This window comes from Panthera onca, chromosome A3, assembly GCF_046562875.1.
Source record: "Panthera onca isolate mPanOnc1 chromosome A3, mPanOnc1 haplotype 2, whole genome shotgun sequence".
In the NCBI taxonomy this organism is placed as follows: domain Eukaryota; kingdom Metazoa; phylum Chordata; class Mammalia; order Carnivora; family Felidae; genus Panthera; species Panthera onca.
In genome coordinates this window covers 56175948-56195517 of record NC_138341.1, presented here as the reverse complement: position 1 = coordinate 56195517, position 19570 = coordinate 56175948, and the positions used below count along the sequence as shown (strand labels likewise).

The window sequence follows — 19570 nt, the reverse complement described above, 5'->3', positions numbered from 1 at the left end:
CTATCTGGTGGTGATTCTATTTTCCTGAGTAGATCCTGACAATTACAACAAACAACTGTTTTTTTCCTTATAGGTTCTGGGTTCAAAAGGTAAGTGATTCTTTTTGAAGTTTTGTTTTTTTGGGGGGGTCTTTATTTGTTGACCAATGGGTAGTCTGCCAGGTCCCAGTGATCACTTTGACAATTGTCATTCTCGTTGGTAGAAGTGGAACAAACATGTTGGAAGCAAAATGAGGAACTAAGAACCTCTAGGAACCTTATAACATGGATATTTTAGGGGTACAAGAGAAGGCACATTGAAGGGGACATGTGGACCTGTTGTTGACCTTGGCTAACTCTCCTGAGCTGGATAGCACTGAAAATGAAGGCTACCTATGGCCCTTGAAAAAGTCTCTTAACCCCTACAATACATTTTTCATTTGTCCTTGAATCTTCTTTTTTTTTTTAATTCTGCAAGTTAAGTATCCTGCCAGTGTAAAAATAGCCTCATTTGAACTAAAATGGGCAACACACACCTGCACACTCAGAGGCTCCTCTAACTTCCCCCAATCAATAAAGAAAAGCTCAAAATCACAAACCAGATTCTCTCACTCTTTTTGTTCCCCCTCTTTCTCTATTTGGTCACACTCCTAACAGAACTAAAAGTTGGTTTCCGTGATAAACTTCATAGGCTGCTATCTGAAATGAGTTTGCCCAAAATAGTTCTAACTGCTGGGGGAGAGAAATACCCAAACCCCAAACCAAACAGATTTGACATTCAAAATACCTTCCTGAAGACGGACATTTGCAGGGACCTTGGGAATATAGTATATAGGGATTTTAATCCTGTTTCTCCAGTGACAGCTGGGCCTGGACCAAACAGTTTTGCCACTAACATTGTCATTGGGTGGGATGAGTGGAGCTAGGGGAGACCATTATTTTTGCTTTTAACTTCAGAGCCTTTGGGGCATCCATTCACCATTCACGGAACTCACACTGGCCTGAACTGTATTTTCACTGGGCTCTCGGTAAGGCTTGGGAAAGCTTGAAAATGGAATGCTTATTTTTTTTTTTTTGAAGTCTTTCTTTTGAACCCACTAATTTTATGAAATTTAAGCACATTGTTCATTGTGTAATTATAGATGAAATATTAGAGAAGTGGACTAATTATACACAATGCACTCAAGCCCAATTAAACTAGCATCTGTGGTGAATGTAAGGGTATTCTCTTTCACTAATAAGAAATACTTTCTGAACAACAGAGAATAAAATCGTTAAATTGGATATGCTGTGGAGATTATAAATATCCTATTAGCATATAAAATGAGGGTTAACCTTATTTAATCACTGCATGCCAGATCATCAAAAGTCATATTGAACCCCTGTAATGTTACTGTATCTGTTCTGGAAAATAATAATAAAAAACCCACTATTAATAAACATAGCTCATAGATGCTATTCTTGTGTACTAAATTAAACTGTTGGAGAAACTCAAGTATTCCCTTAATTGCTTAACAAAATGGCAAAACTACTTTTATCTATTCATTGCGATATTATGTCTGAATCAGATATCTGTCATCCCAGTGGCCGGAAAGGTGTGCAAGGTAGGCAAATTAGCCTACTTCAAAATAAGTAAAATATATAGTCGCTTCTAGCGAGCACCACAAGTGACCTTTTGAAAATGTAAATTAAGTGATTGCACACACCAGGGGTGTGTTCAAAATGAAAATGTATGTGCTTGAGACATAGCGCTGCCATTGCTTCAGGTATTAATTGGCAGACTATGAACCCAGGGATATTTGTGTTTTAATCTGGGTCACAGGACGTTCCGTGACTTCTGCTTTTGTGATAAATCATCAGATTGCTCTGCCCAGAGCAACCTCTGTAGTTCAGCAAGAACCAGGAGTTATCCAAATTTAAGCTACAGCTTATTAGAACTATTGGTTGTGTGTAGTAACCAGAAAATCATGGGGCGTCTGGGTGGCTCAGTCTGCTGAGTGTCCCAGTCTTGATTTGGGCTCAGGTCATGATCTCGTGGTTTGTGGCATCAAGCTGTGTGCTGAGAGCACGGAGCCTATTTGGGATTCTCTCTCCCTCTCTCTCTGCCCTTCCTCTGCTCTCTCTCTCCCTCTCTCTCTCTCTCAAGTAAATAAATAAACATTTAAAAAGCAAGACATTCATGACAGCAGAATTGAAGGCAGTATGGGTCACTGCCTACCACTCGCATGGGTTGTAACTTTCACAGTTGAAGGATAGAAATCAGTGAACAGGGATGGACGCCTTGGGAGCAGGTCCTTGCTGGGACAGAAAGAGCTGAAATCCACCTTCCTTTCTCCTCCTTCCTTGCCTGTGTTTTTCCTCTTCCCTTCCTTCCCTCTCTTCCTCCCAAAGAGTTCTTGTTTATATCCCTCTCAAAGTCTGAAGACTGTTTGCCTTTAATTCTTGTGAAAATCATAAGGAGCCTGGAATATAAGCATATTTATAAATATTGAGAATGATTGTGGCTATTACAACATTATATTCCTAATTAGGTGCATTTATTTATTTATTTTTAATCATGTATACTTTTTTTTTTTTTTTAAGCGGGGCCCTGTCCTGTTACTCTGCCTGTCTTCTCCCTGAGAAAACAAGTTCAGCCCAAACTTTCGTGTAAAGCTCAGATGGAATTCCTAAAAAACTGAGAAGAAACTGGAGGTAAGGGGTCTGCAGGGGGCAGGGCAGCACATCCTGTAATGTCCCTCCCGACAGGGACAGAATCCAGAAGCCCAGAAAGGTCTGCATGGGAAGTTGAAATTTGAAAAAGCAGAACAAAAACAGAAATACAATGTGATTTGATCACATTGTGTTTCAGGATGCCTATGCAAAGAAAGCCAGGTGTATGTGCAAGAGAAACCATAGGGAACTCCTTTTGTGTCCTCGGGACCAAAGTCTGCTGGCCAAGAAGGAGCTTTTCTTTCGGTTCAGTGCCATGCACTGGTGCAGTTTTTCTCCAGGTTCCTTGGCTTCTAAGGCCACTTGCACAATAGAAAAATATATATGTATTTATCTAGAAAAATATTCTCTGGCTCCTTTCTGCTACATAGAGGGCAATATAGAGTGAATAACAGCTACTTTGGCCCTTTCTGAGCAAATGGAGTAAGAATTTCAGCTTTTATTTTTGTTCCTCTTAAACCCAATGAAAAGGTGCTCTGCCTTTCAGGAGCCATTTTTACAATTCATTGGCAGTGCTGGGTGAATTAAAGCCGGTCCTGTGCCTACACGTTTTAGGTGAGGTTGTGGGTCTGTCATGATAATACCACTTTAAATTGACCTTGTTCCTTCTTTTCTTTTTTTCTCTCTTCAGGTCCAGCTTGCATAGCAATGTAGCCAGACCTCAGCATCATCACATTATGGGTAAATGGTTTGGTTGTGGCACAGGATCGTTTTGACTTCAGAAAAGCAGTAGTCAGTGTCTAGAAGGCGGGGGGGGGGGGGGGGGGGAGGAAGCTCTTTATGGAGAAGATCAAAAGGGACTTAAAGGCAAAAACTGACTTTCACTGCAACAGGACTGAGGACCAGGCCTCCAGTGTCCTTATTGTAATTCATTGCTTGTTTCTAGGCCCCATGATAGAATTCTTCCATAACAGACAGAGGACTTTGTGAAATTGTAAATGAGTATGACTTCAAGCACTCTGTGGAAATATATTCTCCCCCTATAGCCCATACATTATTTCTGCTTAGTTATGGTGGCTCACATTTCCCGTAACTATCAGAGAGAACTTAATTCAACTCACACCACATCACTTTAAAATTGTGCAGCTCTCTTAATCAACCTTTGTATCAGCCACAAATGTGCAGTATGACCTAATTTGAAAATGTCTCAAAGTGCTGACTCAAACTGTTAGTGAATAAAGGCTAGTCATTACCATTATGACACTAATGTGATGCAATATAAAATTGAGGGGCATCAGCTGAACATTAGTTTGCAAAAATATTAGTGATTGAAGCCATTTTCTGTTCATATTTTATTTATACTTACATGTATGTATATATACATACATATGCATATATTTATTTTTTGTTTTTCTGAAGCAGCCTTGCAACACAATTTTCAAGTATAGAGGAAGGAAGCCACGTTTTTAACACGGACAAAGCCGCTAGATTAAAGGTAGATCATGTGTACATCATGAGCTCCCCTCTATAAGATGAAGACAGATCATTGCTGAATTCTTATTTGAATATTTATATACAGATAAGCACTCACATATGAAAATTATCTTCTTCCCTGTACTTTGGAGCCAGATTCTAAGATTTCCAACAGCTCTGGTCCTACTTATTCCTTACTACTTTGTATCACTCACAAATTCTCTGACTTTTACATTTTGGAATAACAAGGACTTGAATTGGTTCCTTTTATGGACTCTCTTTCCCATTCCTTTACTTGACCCCAAAAAAAAATTGAGATAGAAATACTCTTAACAAATATTGTCATTAATTACTTTTGAACAGAATAAAGTAGGATATAGGGCTGGAAATTATTTAGCCTCACCCCTCTTGATAATACTTTAAGGAAGGCAACCTAAACTATCTCTTTTCTTCTCCCGTTTAGCTGGTTTTAAAGAAAAGTCCATGTGCTTATTTAATACTTAAACATCCCAGAGCTAGTATTGGTTTCAGTCTGTAAACTGATCATTAATAGTTGAAAAGAAATCAGCACGAATCTTTCCTAAGTTAGAGAAACTGTCCCAGCGATCACTCAGAAGTTCCACTCTGCATCCCAGTTTGGGTGTCTTGAATTATGAAAAATCTGAGCAGAAAGTTATGTGTTAGTGATCAAGTACTCCTGATTTTATTTATTTCACAGAACAAGCCAAGCACATGAACACAAAGGAGATAGGTTATTCTTTAAAATTTTCAAGGATAAGGAGTTTTGGCTATCAAGAAATTATTTAACCTGGTAGGGTGGCGAAACACACACTCTCTTCATAATATATCACTACCAGCAATTGGTAGAAAATACAACTAAATTAGAATGCTGACAAGCTTAGTTTATCCACTTTTTAGAAAAACAGGTCAAGCCTTCAAGCAAGATGTGTAGAAATTCGCTACTATGTGATGACTTTAGTATTTCAGTCCTTTTTACATTATGTAATATGTGGTTTGGGCTGTTTTTATGACCTATGTTTTATTTCCACATTAAGATAATCCAGATTTTAAAAAAGTAAGTTTGAAAGATCTCAAAGCAGACTTGCCAAAACCAGCATTCAGAAGCGCGGGTGCTTTCAAGTGCACACACACACACACACACACGCAGGCACACTTTCAATTTACCTAAAAAGGAGGAGCGCCTTTTTTTTTTTTTTAAACTAAAATACAATTGTTCTTACTTTTAGGTTCCAGGGGAAAAAGGGATGTGGGTGTGATCGCTGTAAATGGATTGCCAGCCTCTTAACAGTTCATCATTCTTAAATGATAGAAGTAGAGCAGTACCCTCGGAGAAAAATCTTTCCTGTGGATTTGACTTTGTCCACGCTAGGACAAATTGCGTGCAAAGTTGGAATAATTCTGAGATGTAAGACACCTCCATGACTGTCCTTGGCATACTGAGGAGCTGACAGTCCTCTCTGGAAGATGAGGCGAGAATGGCCCCTGCCCTCTTAATTGATGATTTACTGTGTTCTCCCCTGGGGCCACAACTGATGATCTGTAAGCTTGTTGAATTTTGAAGCAAATACTAAATATAATCAATATATAAAAATAAAAAAAAAAGAGAGAGAAAAAATGCAATGAAAATTTATGACCTTAACATTCCTTCAGGGTCAAGCAATTTATCAAATTCTCTCACTTTCTGGTTTCAATTACACAGCCATTGTGGAAGGAACTTATTTTAGCAGGTTCATTTGCCTCAGTGGGGAATACAGGACTTTGGCCTAATGCTTCACCTTTAGTGCAGGCCATTTGAGCCTTAGAACAAATACCAATCATCACTCTTTGGGAAAAAAGAATCTGCATCGGCGTGGCCTATTGGAATGGGGTTTCTGTCAAGGTAAACGGTTGTCGGCAATGACTGTGGTAGAGTGGCGATAAATCCCATTTTATTGCTGAAAAATTCCAGCTTCTCTCCATGCCTGACAGCTCCCCACATTCTCATACCCATTTGGGCAATTTCTGTGCTATGTCCATCTGGTTCTCATTACCTCTCAACCTGCCTGCGTCTGATCCAGAAAAAGTGCAGGTCAGAAACAAGGGAAAAGAACTGAGGTGATGGACAAAACAGAAAGCAGGGGGGTGGCCCTTGGGGGTCGGGGTGGAGGTGAGAGAACAACAGAGAAGTGGGGATCCCAGCTTAGCCTTGGACCAGTTGCTGTAAGGGGCCATTTAGATACATTACAGAATGATAATGACGGAGCCCCAGTCAGGAAGCCAGAGGAACCTGTATTTTTAAATTCAGGTTTTTAAAAAGCACCTGTTTTAAGGTGGTGGAGGGAGAGAGGATGTGGTGGGTGGACAGGGCAGATTAAGAGAAGCAGAGAAGCAGGCCCATGGCCTCTACTAAGGGCACTGTGTCGTGGAGTGGAGGACCTAGTCTGGAAGGAAAAAAAGCATCAAGGAGCTTGGATCGCCATACTCACAGTTGGCATGCTTCTAAATATGGGGATAAAATCCTGCTGAAGATTCAGTTTTTCTTCAAGAGTATAATTTTTTGAAGAAGGAAACTCCAGGGCCTTCTATGGCGTTGTCTCCCTTCATTTTTTTTTTATGAGAAAATTAATATTTAAATTGACTTGTCCTCATCACTGCCTTTAGGATAGAGTCATTCATGGAATGACAGGACTAGCACTGAGTCACTTGGGTATTGATAACCCTACACACAATGACTTTCAGAATTGCTGTGCCTTTATGCTTTCAGAAAGTTGGTCTCATTCTCTGAAGCTCAAGTCCTGTTGATCATAATTGCTTCTGACTTAAAATTACCTATAGTCACCATAAGATGCCTCCTGGGGACAAAAGAGAAATAAATACCGTAAATATCTGACAATAGGTATTAACAATAAACCCACCTAAAGATTAACTGACATTAGACTAAGACGAAGCTGCATATCTATGTATGAATAAATATAAAATGTACTTATTGTGCTGGGATAATTATAATTAATACTAAAATAAAGTTTATGGCCAGTATACTGAAGTATAAACGATGAAGATCTGCGAACTTTTAAGCAAGGAAAAATAGAATTAGCTGAATGGTGAGATGGATTGTAGTTGTTTCACCACCTGTTCCAAAAGCAAATTCTACATGCAAATATCTTAAAACCAAGTTGGTGGTGTTTTCTGAAACACGTTGGAAAGTTATGGCTATGGGTTGAAGACCGTCTACTGTGCTAGGTGTGTTTGGACAGACGATACCTCTTAGGCACCTTCTGCATCTCAGAGGTGCAGGGTGCATTCCAGGTCCTCAAAATGCACTTTCTGGATAGTGAGACCCCTAAGTGTGGCCATGAAGAATCTCGGTTTTATTGGCTGAATTCTAATATCAAAATTACATTAAAATTTTAGTGGCTGAGCTGGACCTTGTAGACCAGAAACACTGGCTTCCAAAATTTGAGATTTAATTTGTAAAATTTTAAGCCATGCATGCTCAGAAGAAAGTCTATAAAATGTACCTGAAGTTGGAAGTGAACGCCACGTGGGATATTTAAGTGGAGAAAGAGATTGTTTTTAAACAAGATTTTAAATTCAAGTAACTAGCTAATTTGGTCTGAAGTCAATTACAGGTGATCAAAGATGGAAGTTTGTTATTTGGCAGCTTTAAAATGAATAGCTTTAGTCAACAAATACAATTCGAAACATTTTCATGTGTACATATTAAAAGGCATAAACCTTTGGCTAGTACCACGTAGCCATTGAAATGGCCATAACAAACGGCACCTTTAATTTGCCAAGAAATTTCAGATTCTTAGTCAAAAAGAATCTCTCTTGCTTGAACTTTACTTCTCTGGACTGTACATATATCAGAGATGTGATCATTGAAACTCTAAAAGATTATTTGTTTCTTTTAGTAGCATAGCAGAAAATTAATGGCGTGGGGGAGGGGGAAGTGACAACTTAAGTTGATGCTTGATAGCTGTTTACTTATAAATGTGTGTCCAGATTTCAGTGTCCTGTAAAAGAAAGGGAAAATAAAGAAACCAAAGCATTCATGTGGCTTTTATGCGACTTAGGACACATGGAAGAAAGTGCTTAGAAGGCTAGTGAAATATTTACTAAACAAATCATTTACATTAAACTTTTGTATATGCAAAACCCAGAGCACCTACAAAAAGAGAAACAACTTTAGCCATAAGGAATATTTCGGCATCAAAATGGTTAATGGTATTATAGCTTCAAAAGAGCCTATTGGCTCACCCTCAAGGATGCCCTGCAGTTGTTGTGAAAGTCATCAGATGAAGCTAGCCTTCTCAGCTAGCCTTTAGATTTGTCTGCTAACAGTAAAAATACTATAATAAATCGGTAACATATGTTGCCAGGCAAGGAAAAGTGATATAAATAAAGAGACTAGGAGACCCAAACCAAGTACAATGTGAAAAGAATTTAACTTTCAATCTATGCATTGGCTAATTATCATTTGAAAAGTAATTTGAAAGTGTTACAGTTATTTGCTTATATTCTTCCTCATTTTTCTTTTTTTCTCTTCAGATTGCATTCTTACCCAAATACTCTTCGTGATTGCCTGCTTTGCGGCTTTGGGGTAAGTCCCAGTTTTCCACAACCTTAAGGAAAAAAAAATGCATAACATAAAAGATGCCAAAAAGACTTATGTGTCCTGATGTGCGGGTTTTGTGAAATATACATGGGTTTGTTTTTTTTTTGGGGGGGGGGGTGGCGGGGAACGATGTTGGTAATGAAATAAAGAGAAGGGGTTTGTTTCTGCAAGGATCAAGAGTGTGTGAAAGTGTGCATTGCAAACGAGGCTCCCATCAAGAAAGCCACCTCTGGAATGGAAATGACAAAGCTTGGAACACACACAATCAATTATTTTCACTAGCATTTAAAATATAGAAAACAAAATCTGCTTTGGGAATTGACTGAATATTTTATTTAGCTTTTTTATTGAGACATCCTTTGAAAAATGGCATAATATAAATAGTTTTACAAAGCAACAATATAATCAATCTCTAAACTAGAATATAAATCAAGGATTTCATTAACTGCTAGTAGCCAGTTTAAATTGTAGTCTTGTCCATAATGTCTATCTATCTATGTATGTCCAAGTTATATTAAAAACCTTTAAATGGCTTTGTAATATCAGCTACATCTAGCTATTATAATAATTAATGGTACTGTTTTATAAATCAATACATGTATTCTTGATAAATTCATATCCAGTTAATGGTGTAATTTAAATAAAAAATTAATGTAATAAAGGACATACAGAAACAGGCAGGAAATCTTTAAAGGTTAAGAGACAAATTTGTCTAAATTCATTTTTAAGCCGTTTTGAAAAAGTTTATACTTAAAATCAGCTGAGATTTACCTTGTTTCTGTAAAACTAATTTTGCTGTGTCTGTTGGTATCCAGTAATGAATCTGTGCATTATTTTCTTTTTTAACTGTTAAGTTTTAATTACATACTTGTGATACTATGAGATATGTTACTACCGTTATACTCTTTTGCAATTATTGAATATTCTTTAAAAAAAATAGAACAAAACTAAAAATCTCAAACCAGTAATTTATTTTTAATACATGAATGAAATGTAAATGCTCTCTATTTTTTATATCTATAAGCGAACGGTTCTGAGAATCTCCAAAGCTATATACAAATTTTATTTAAGGTGAAAAAGGACTGATTAGCTCAATAAATTTGCATGCGCAAAAGCGCAGCGTTTTTACTGCTTTCACTGAATGAACATCCTAGGAATTTTAGAAAGAAAAGAAAAATGCTTTGAAGAGTCTGAAATGTATTTTAACGCTGCACACGGGTGGAGAAACATGTTACAAAGAGAAGAGTGTATTATTGTTCTGATTTAAAAAATACATAGCAAAGGCATCTTGAGGAATAACAGGATCTAGAAAAACAACTGGATGTTGTATGTTATCAAATACAATCTTAAATCTTTCCAAATAAAATTTCATTTGGTTTATAGAGTAAGCATTTTACACAAGATCTCTTTCAGAATTATGCAGACCAGTCTGCCCTGCCATTCTCCGTGACATGGTGCAGAAATGTTACTTTAATCCACTGAGCTTTTTCTGACATTTTTCTTAACATTGCTGAGCCTTATTTAGAGCAGCAAAGGAGACGTGTGCAGTTTCCTTTGACACTGATGGGTGTTTCAAAATGTTACGAGAGAGAGAGAGAGAGAGAGAGACAGAGACAGAGAGAGAGCGAGAGAGAGAAAAGATTTGCTGCCAGTCACTTTATCAATAGAGCTACAGGAGCAATTACTATTTGTTAAAAGTTTACATTTCAAATGAAGCTAAATTTTAAAGAAGGCTCATCCTTTTAAAAGCCTGCTACTTGGAAGAGGGGGGAAGAGAATGCACGGTAGTGATCACATGTTAAAGTGCGCTCAAGTACTGGAACCATTTAAAATGTATTGTGTTTTTAGACGAAGCCTACAGCAAAACCACTCCTAAGAGGCTTAATTTAGGTTTTATAGGAGGAACATAAAAAAGACCAGGTTACAGCAACACGCTGAAATATGGGGTACATTTTAAATATCTTCATTTAAAAACGTATGTTTATTTTCCCTCCTGGGATCACTAACATGTGTCTCGACAGAGAAAGCAAGGACATGCTACATTCTTAAAAATTATCTGTTAAAGGGATCACATTCCAAGACAGGTTTGAGCATTTTTATTACTACCGATAACCTCTTAATTATGTCACTGCCTTCCACTTGTTAATCAGGGACATTCAACATGGTTAACCAGTGAGCGGTTGCCTTTTGTCGACTTCATTATTATTAGGAATTAAAAACTCATTCTATTCCCATCATCATGTTTTTGCATATATGATTTTAGCACTGCTAAAAACTTACCTGCTTTAAATACAGAACACCTAAGAAAAGGTCTAGATGCCCATGACGATGTTGTTAATTACTTCTAGGTGCAGCTCATGGAAAGCTTTAAGAGATGGATAATTTTACTTTTCCTGTCTTGCCCCCCTCCCCCAGCCCCGCTGCCGCCCCCACATCTCCCACAATTCCTATTTGAACCAATTTTAGGTTCCTTGTGCAGCCACCAGCATCTGAGATACTCAGAGACTTTTTTTTCAGAGAGCACGGTGTAAGTGGAGTAAATAAAATCATGTTTCACTGTTGCTTTATCAACCCTCCTAGGTAGTTTTCCTGCCAGCCAACCTGCACTGTTAAGACCCAGAAAATTATGCAATAGTGACTTCTTTGAGGTTCTCTAATCAGATGATGGCCAGTGTTAGGAGGGGAAGGGCCCAAGGCAATGTTGCTGGCACTTAATGCTGGGCTTGGTCATTACTTGTCTGGTAGAGACCAATAAACAGATGATTACTATCCTATAAGGAGCCAATATTTTACATTTACCCTAGTTATATCTTTTCTTTTCAACGTCTTATAACAGAAAGTATTTGTCAAGATCTATGAGGAATAACCTCACAGGCCCCTTAAAAATAAGAATTTTCCTGGCGTGAAATGATGCTTTTTGTGCAATGGTGAGAATGATTTTGGTTTTTATAAGAGCAAAGGTTTGATTACTTTAAAGTAGTTCTCTTTCAGATGTGGACAGTCCCAGACCCCATCCCCCACTCCCATGTCCCCCTCTCTCCTCTATGACAGGTTCACAGGCTGCAACCAAGGGGTTTTAAAATGCAAATATTTATATTGGAGCTCTGGCAATAACAGAGTCGTTTTGCTTCCTCTGTTAGCCTGTGATAATTGATGCTTCATACCTGGAACTACGTTTCATTTATCTCTTTACACATGAAGATATTACATAAATAAAAGATAATTTATGGAAAGGAAACAGCCATTTGAAATAATAATCCTAAATTTGACTGTATAATCTTGAAAGGTTTTAAGAGTCAAAGATGCAGATTTCTACAGTTTTAAAGAAAACTTGATCGCACCTGGGAAATTTGTGCATTTTTGCACACTTACTGAATCTGAATGCCTGCATGGATCAAAAACAAAAAAGAGGGATAAAAGGAAGGCAGGAGAGAAAAGGTGTGGATTTCACATGTGCTTTAAACTAATGCATTCGCCCACACGTCCACAGACTTCTTGTTACAATTTTATTGACTTTTTCTTTATATCCAAAAATAATTTCTAAATAGCTAATGCAAATTGCAAAATAGTGAGTCTTCTGAAGGGCCTTTTCTTCCCGGGGATCCTCATCTTAGAATGAACAGAGGTATTCCCAGAACCGGACCCTGATCTCACAACCTCATACAAAGCCAGGCAATTCTTGAGCCAAACAAACAAAGGGTGTGTAAGCGATTTCATTTATTTTGATAATCCTCCTCTTGCACAGGAGCATCTTGCTGTCTTTGTCAAAGTGAATGACAACAATTTGGCTAACTCTCTCTGAGCTGCGCTCAACAGTGACAGGCAAATTATCAGAGGCCCTGCACTTCTTATTATCAGAGGAGAAGCCATCAGGGGGACGCATGGAGGATACCTCTCCCTTGTCACTATTTGTCAGTGGGACAAGGGCCACTGCTATGGGTAGCTGACAGGTAATTTCAACAATAACAATTACTCCTATTACTGGTGTCATAAACAATTCGCCCAAGGCATGACAATAGCAAAGCTTTATAATTCAATGCCATATAAATAAATGCCAGCAGGTAACAAGTAATTTAGCTCCAATCAAGCTTTCACCCCGGCATTAATATTGTTATTGCAAGAAAATAGAAAATTGAAAAAACTCGATATGTTAATGAATTAAGAGAGGTTCAAGGGCTAGACAGAGGGGTTGAAAAAGGGAAACCAGAATTATTATGGGATCATATTTGGTGCCATCCTGAGGGCCAAAGAGCAGCATCATTACTATTAGATAAGAAGGGGGACCAGAGATGCTGTTGCCCTCCACTTCAGACCTGGGAAAAATGTGACATGGCCTTTCAAAATCCCCTTTCTCTGATTTCTGAAGAATGTAAGTAGAAATATGAGAACGTGTCTATAATGCAGCATTTCACTGGTTTTTTTCTTCCCACCTGAAATATTTCATATGCAGCAGAGGCATGAGTATCAAAGGAACATTTCCGCCTGTTTAAGAAAATCGCATCAGCACCTACTTCCTTTACATTAAGTCTTGTAACAGAAACTGTTTTAACAAGCCTATTTTTATCTTTGGTGAAGGTAATGCCGAAAACCCCTCTTTGCTCTCCAGCTGTCCACCTTTTGGAAGTAGACTAGAGGACACGGTCCAATCTTCCTCCATAAAACTTCCCGATGAAACGAATCTGCAATTTCAGTATTTGTCCAGCAAGACAATGTGCCATCATGGTGACAGCAGTAAAAGAATTTGAAAATCTCTAATTAGGAGAGCTGCGGAGCAATTAACGCATGTCAAATTTTACTTCATCAAGTGCCACTCTAATTTTCCTCTAAAAATTAATGGATTTTTTTTTCTTTTGGTATGTGTGTGTGTCCCCTTAAGGCAATGTTGATTCAAATCTGCTCAAGATGCAGTGTTGCACAGCTAAGCATCTTCTTGATTACAATCCGCCACCCTTCTAACTGCGCTCATTCTCACTGCCACGGATACTTTGTCAACAGTCAAATTACACCACGCTGATAACAATGCATAATGGTGTTCCTCCTCTGAGGCCCCTGGCAGGAGATGGGGTTCATAAAAATGTGATGTTTTCTTCTCAACTGTTTCTGAAGGAAGTTTGTATGACCAGGTCATAGTCAGGCGTTAATTTTTTGAAATTAATTTGTTAATTTCAAGAAAGGGAAGATAATGATAGACTATGAAAATACCTCACTGAAAAAAAATCAGAGGAAGAATGAGGAATTGAGAATATCTGTGGCCAAAGTTTTGCTTAAACACTTTGTTCGGAGACATTTTCAAGAGCACTACTCTTGGTAAAATACCAGAGTTTTTTTTTTTTTTTTTTTCTTTACTTATGAGCTATAAACATTGGAAGCCTCTCTTGAACAGACAGTATTTAGATTGTGAGAGAAGTTTGTTTAACTGCCATATTTGCCAGAATCTTCAAAACATCACAGGACACAGAAGATAAATGACTTTTTTTTTTTTTTTTTTTTTTTTTTTTTTTTAGGTCAGGACTGTATCTTCCAGATAAATGTTGATTCATTTTAACTATTTTTTATCCTACTTGCTTGTTGCCGATTCGTGTGCTTGAGTCATCAGCACATATGAGGATTATTTCTCACTGGAAAATGAGAGAAACAGCAATTAGATGATTTTACATTCAGTGTAAAATCATTTAGAGATCAGTCAGATTTCATATTTCTAAAACAATCAGATCCAAAACAAAAATGGGGAAATTAAACAAAATGCTAAATGAATCTCTTTGCAGATTCTTTCAGGGAATGGAGACCATTCACATGGATTGACATGCCAATTTTCTCATCGTGTAAGTATATTTTTGATCGGTTTCTTTAATCAGATTTATTTAGTAAAAAAAAGAAAATGTAAATTCATGGTGCATACGCTTCCTTTTTTTCTTTTAATTCACAGGTTGAATGTGGTCTTTTCATTTACCTACAACTAACTCAAAAATCTTACATTTGATATTTTGAGGTTTGTATTTCCAAATATTAAAAAACTCTTCCTTTCCTTATGGCCCCTCCCCAGCATGTTCTGAAGTGGTCTCTTTCAGACAAAAGAAAATGACATTCCCCTTTCAACTAGCAAATGTTGGATTCCCTAAACCAACTGGGGGTAAACTGGAAGTTTTGCAATTAGATTCACACGAGCTGAATATGTTCATTATCTCCAAACATTCTCCTTCGAACTTTACAAATATAACAATAGTGAGTTTAGAGTTTCCTGTGGCTTGTTTACAAATAAAGGTATCTTGATAAAAACCAAGCCCTGTGTATTTTTGAAAAACAAAAAGCCATGCAACAATCTCATATTAAAACACTACAAAAGGATTGTGAAGGGAAATTTAAAAGGAGAAAACTTGATTATATAATGCAATCCAGCAGTAATCAATTTTACCTTCAATATCTTGCTTTTGTTTTCAAAATGCTAAATAAACAATACATAATGCATCCCTCATCAGCCAAACCATGGAGGCTCTGTGCTCAAATAACAGGAAACATATTCAATTTTCCTAACAGAAGACAGTTCATTAAGCTGTGCCACATCAAATAAAACTTTAATTTCTCCAGCATCAGAGTCGCAATGAAAGCAATTGAAGAAGATGAGCCATATGGTACTTCTATCAGCAAACACATATTGCTCATTCCCCCAAAGTTTTCTAATTCTGCTCCCCAGACCTGTGTAATATAGATAATGTGCTCCGAGAGCAGCAACCATGAGCTATCCAGTGTACGCTTCTAATACTGTATTTAATGGGAAATAATGAATCATAAAAGCCTGGAGAAGACGGCTTTTGCTAACCTAAATCTCAGCTGTAATTTCATTGTTCTGTGCCTAAGATGCTGTTCACCCTTTCCAAACAACAGCAGTTGAACATAATTATGCTGCTTCAAACCTGGGCTTGGAAAAGCATCCCTAATATAACCAAGTTTCTATTAACTCCTGAAATCCTGAATTTAATGAGGCACTGATGCAGACATTGATAGAACCGAGCATGTGTCATTTTAAAACCCAAATAAGCATTTTTCTCCTTCTTCTTTTGGTCAGACTGCTCAATGCATTTATGTTCCCTCCTCCACCCCCTTCTCCACCCCCCCACCCCCATGCAACAGGAGTGGCATGATTAAAAATGAGGAGATTTTCTTGTTATTAGCAAATTTGACATTTGCCTGATGAAATGCACATAAAATGTGAAAGCTACACAGTACTCAGAAGAAATGTCTCTACTCCAGTGCAAGCAACCGAGATGAAATAATTTAGGCAAAGGAAATGTAAAGACCCTCGTACGTCTCTACCGCAGAATGCTAGGATTGTATTATAAATGAAAGAACCAAATCTTGCCGAGCTTTTAGGGCAATAGTGTTTTGACACATGTGAAGTGTATAGATAGTGTTTCTTCTCTCACCTTCACCGCTTTGATTATTAACCTAAACGTAATACGTATGCTCGAACGCAGCAATTTCTGTGTCATGGTCCAGCCCCTCTCTGGCAAGATCCTGGGGCTGGGGCTTAATTCCTTTTTAGAGGAAAAATGTTCCTTTTCCCCCCAAATAGGTTGATGATTTTAGCTCTTCCATTTTTAAAGCTCATCAAATCAATATTTTACCAACACAATGCTAATTTAAAACACTATCAAATAACACTGCGGATACATATTGAAAACATATTTTAATGGTTTTGTTTGTTTTGGCATCGTATGAACCAAGGACGATTAAATTAAAAAGAGACTTTTAAAAGTTAGAGATTGCCTTTTGAAAGCTTATTAAAATCAGCATGTTCCATGCCTGTCTCTGAATTAGCTCTACACACTTGATTGCCATCATTAAAACGAGTTGTTTGGGTGCTGCTCCGTGATGGTTCAAACCCTTCCTCAAAGCCGATTCTTACTAGTTATTAACTTGAAATCTCTTTCCATTGAAAAAAAAAAAAAAAAAAAAAGTCATTCTAGCCAGTGGAGGGAACAGTCACCGAAAAGTGAAATAGCATAGCGAGACAGCAACGTTAAACCCCGAAAAGACCAACAGGTAAAATAACTACAGCAACATCTAAAACACACTCAGAAAAAAAAAAAAAATCACAACAACAGAGAAGCAGTCCATTGATTATATTTCATGAATGCCTTAAAACAAATGTTTAAACAGTTTTCTGAAACAGTGCAGAAAACCTCTGCATGCTCCACTGGGTTGCAATGACAATGGTCTATTGCAATGTAAAACACGCTGGAGGATAAAAAGGTGCTTTTTGTTACCATTTTATCAAAGCTGTTCATCTTCGAGCTGCAGGCAGCATTTTGCTGGAATTGCAGATATTTCTCTGTCCAGGCTCCTTTGTTTGTGCATCTCATTTGCATATATTTATCTCCAGCTGAGGGTGCTTTCTGCTCATTAAGGCCTCCCTTCACATTATTTCATAAGCCAGCTGCTAAGAGGGATTTCACCTGTGGTGACTGAGAAAAGAGGGGTGAAAAACTAAATTCTTCATAAAAAGGAAATCTTCTGAGTCTCTTCCCCTATAAATGGGCACCATTTGTGTTAAACAGCCTCTTGTCATGATAGATGCCTCCAGAGGTCAGGGGTTAAAGTTGATTTGAAGGTCAGCAGTAAAACAACAGACAAACCAGACGCCAAACTGGTTCCTTAGCTGTCGGTGGGAGCTGTGGTACAAACAGGTCTTGAACCTTTTTCAACCTCTAATAAAACAGGGGATGAATCTGAAGTGGATCAACCAGGCCCCTGAGGCAGCAGCACAGAAAAACACAAATAATATCAATATCAGGCAGCCACAGGAAACAATGGGGCATTTCTCCGTTCTACGTGCATGCTGCTATTGTTTCAAGGGCTGGGGAATTAATTCCACTTATTTATTTAAGGCGTGTCAACTCACTGCCTAAACCTGTTTCAGTGTCAAGATGAATAAAACTTTTATGGCTCATAAAATAGAGCCATTCATCTCAATGTTCTTTGTGGTGCGTGTTTTTTTTTTTTTTTTTTTTTTTTCTGGCATACTGAGCTAGGCCTCTGCTCCTAAATGGTTACATCTGAACCCACTGTTGCTATGATCCACACCATATTAGAGAAAAAATTATTTCACCAGCAAATGGATCTCAACAGAAATGACAAGGAAAGGATTTTAGCTGTGATGTAATTGTCCCAAAATTCCTCCTAAATATGCCTCATGTGATTGCATCTGTTTTGAGCATGCGTTATTTACAAAGCGGAAGTTTCATTATTTTAAAGAAAAGTTCAGACACAATAGCAATAAAATATTAGTTTCCTAGACTATTCTGTATTTCATTTTACTTTAGAAATGCAACCTGGTTAGGGTAGTCCTTCCCATTCATCTTTTTTTTTTTTTTTTTTTTTGCCCAAGTTTTCACTGTTACATAGTCGGCTTGCACCCAGGTAATAATCAATAGTTACCCAAGTAATAAATACCTTCTTTAGCTCCAGTGCTTTGGCTATTATGTGTAATTTTTCAACATTAAATGCCAAACATCAATGGAAAGGAAAATGCATCGAAGTGCCTTTTGTGTGAGTTTTTTCAAAGTTCAGTTTTAGAATTTACTTTGGATATCTGACTGGTGATTTTAATAATCATAGAGAACATTAGAATTATACGAGATAACAAACACGTTAACATTCCTGAAGTGCCACACACAGTGCTAAGTACATGCATTTTCTCATGCAGTTATTAGTGATAATTCAGTCCAAATCACAGAAACCTATGTAGAGTGGGCTGTAAGAATAACCCTCTTCATTACCCAGAGCATAACTGAGTTAAAGCAAAAAATTCCAATCAAACAGTATCATCATTCCTGCAGATGCTTTAATAGGTAACATCACGGAAGAATGATTGAAAAGACATCAAAAGTGATGATGAGCAGAAAGACACAGTTTGAGGACATTTCACAAATTCTCCAATCACAGCACCTTGATTCATGTCTGTGACAGCCCTTTGCTCCATCCCAGTGTAAACTGATTTGTAGAGGAGTCACTTACTCTGTTGTCCCAGTCGCTTTGCTCTTGGGGGCCTCCCACGAATATGATACTTTACTTAGGATGCCATAGTATTTCTAATTTAGTCCGCTTGTGGGTCAGTTTTTCCATGTGAACTCAAGTTTTTCAGCAATTTGGGAATAGTCCAAACACAAGTTGTGCCTTCACATTTTGCCCGGGCACAAAGATGTGGCCCTGGGGAAGGAGGGGTCAGTTTTTGGGCGCCAAGGGCCGCTCAGGATTCGACCGCTCTGTACTTCCTATTTGAACTGGTGTGTGTGCCAGCGGCTTTGCACAGGGATGGCCCATTTACCAGGCGGCCCTGTCTGAAAATGGAATTGCTTTCAAGTGGCCACCAGGCGCTGAGAAAAATATTTCAACTCAAAATTGATTGGGTTTTGGTAATCTATGGCAATGTGTTCTCATTTAAGCACGGAATGGGAGATTTTTCTTCTCTAACCAATTACAGTGTAAAAAATGCAAGCAGCCCTGCTTCGCACAAGGAGTGCAACTTGTGGTTGGAGACATTTTCCAACTTATTAAATGTTGTTTATATCCTCATTTTTGTAGACTCTCTGTCTTCCCAAAGCATTTTATAGCTCCCTCTGTATCTGATGTATCCATTTTCTTTCGGACCTTCCACATTAAATCCAACCCCACTCCTATCCACCCCCTCCCCCAACCCAGCCTAGAAACTTCAAGTAGCCAGACTAAAGCAAAAATACACAATTGACTCCCCCCAACGTCTGCACCCATATCTCTGGGTTTTCTTGCTAATCTAATCGCTAATTCTTAAGCTTGGCCAAATAGTTAAAAATGTTAAGTGCTAGCAAAGCCT

General features: G+C 37.9%; 1 long non-coding RNA gene across 1 annotated transcript; it reads left to right on the top strand.

Moving 5' to 3' along the window:
- Nucleotides 1–2567: 2567 nt before the first annotated feature.
- LOC132660448 (uncharacterized) lies at nt 2568–17654 on the top strand. The gene is made up of 3 exons (XR_009601801.3): nt 2568–2672; nt 3322–3371; nt 8655–17654. It is a non-coding gene; the product is annotated as an uncharacterized LOC132660448 (long non-coding RNA).
- The last annotated feature ends 1916 nt before the right edge of the window (nt 17655–19570 follow it).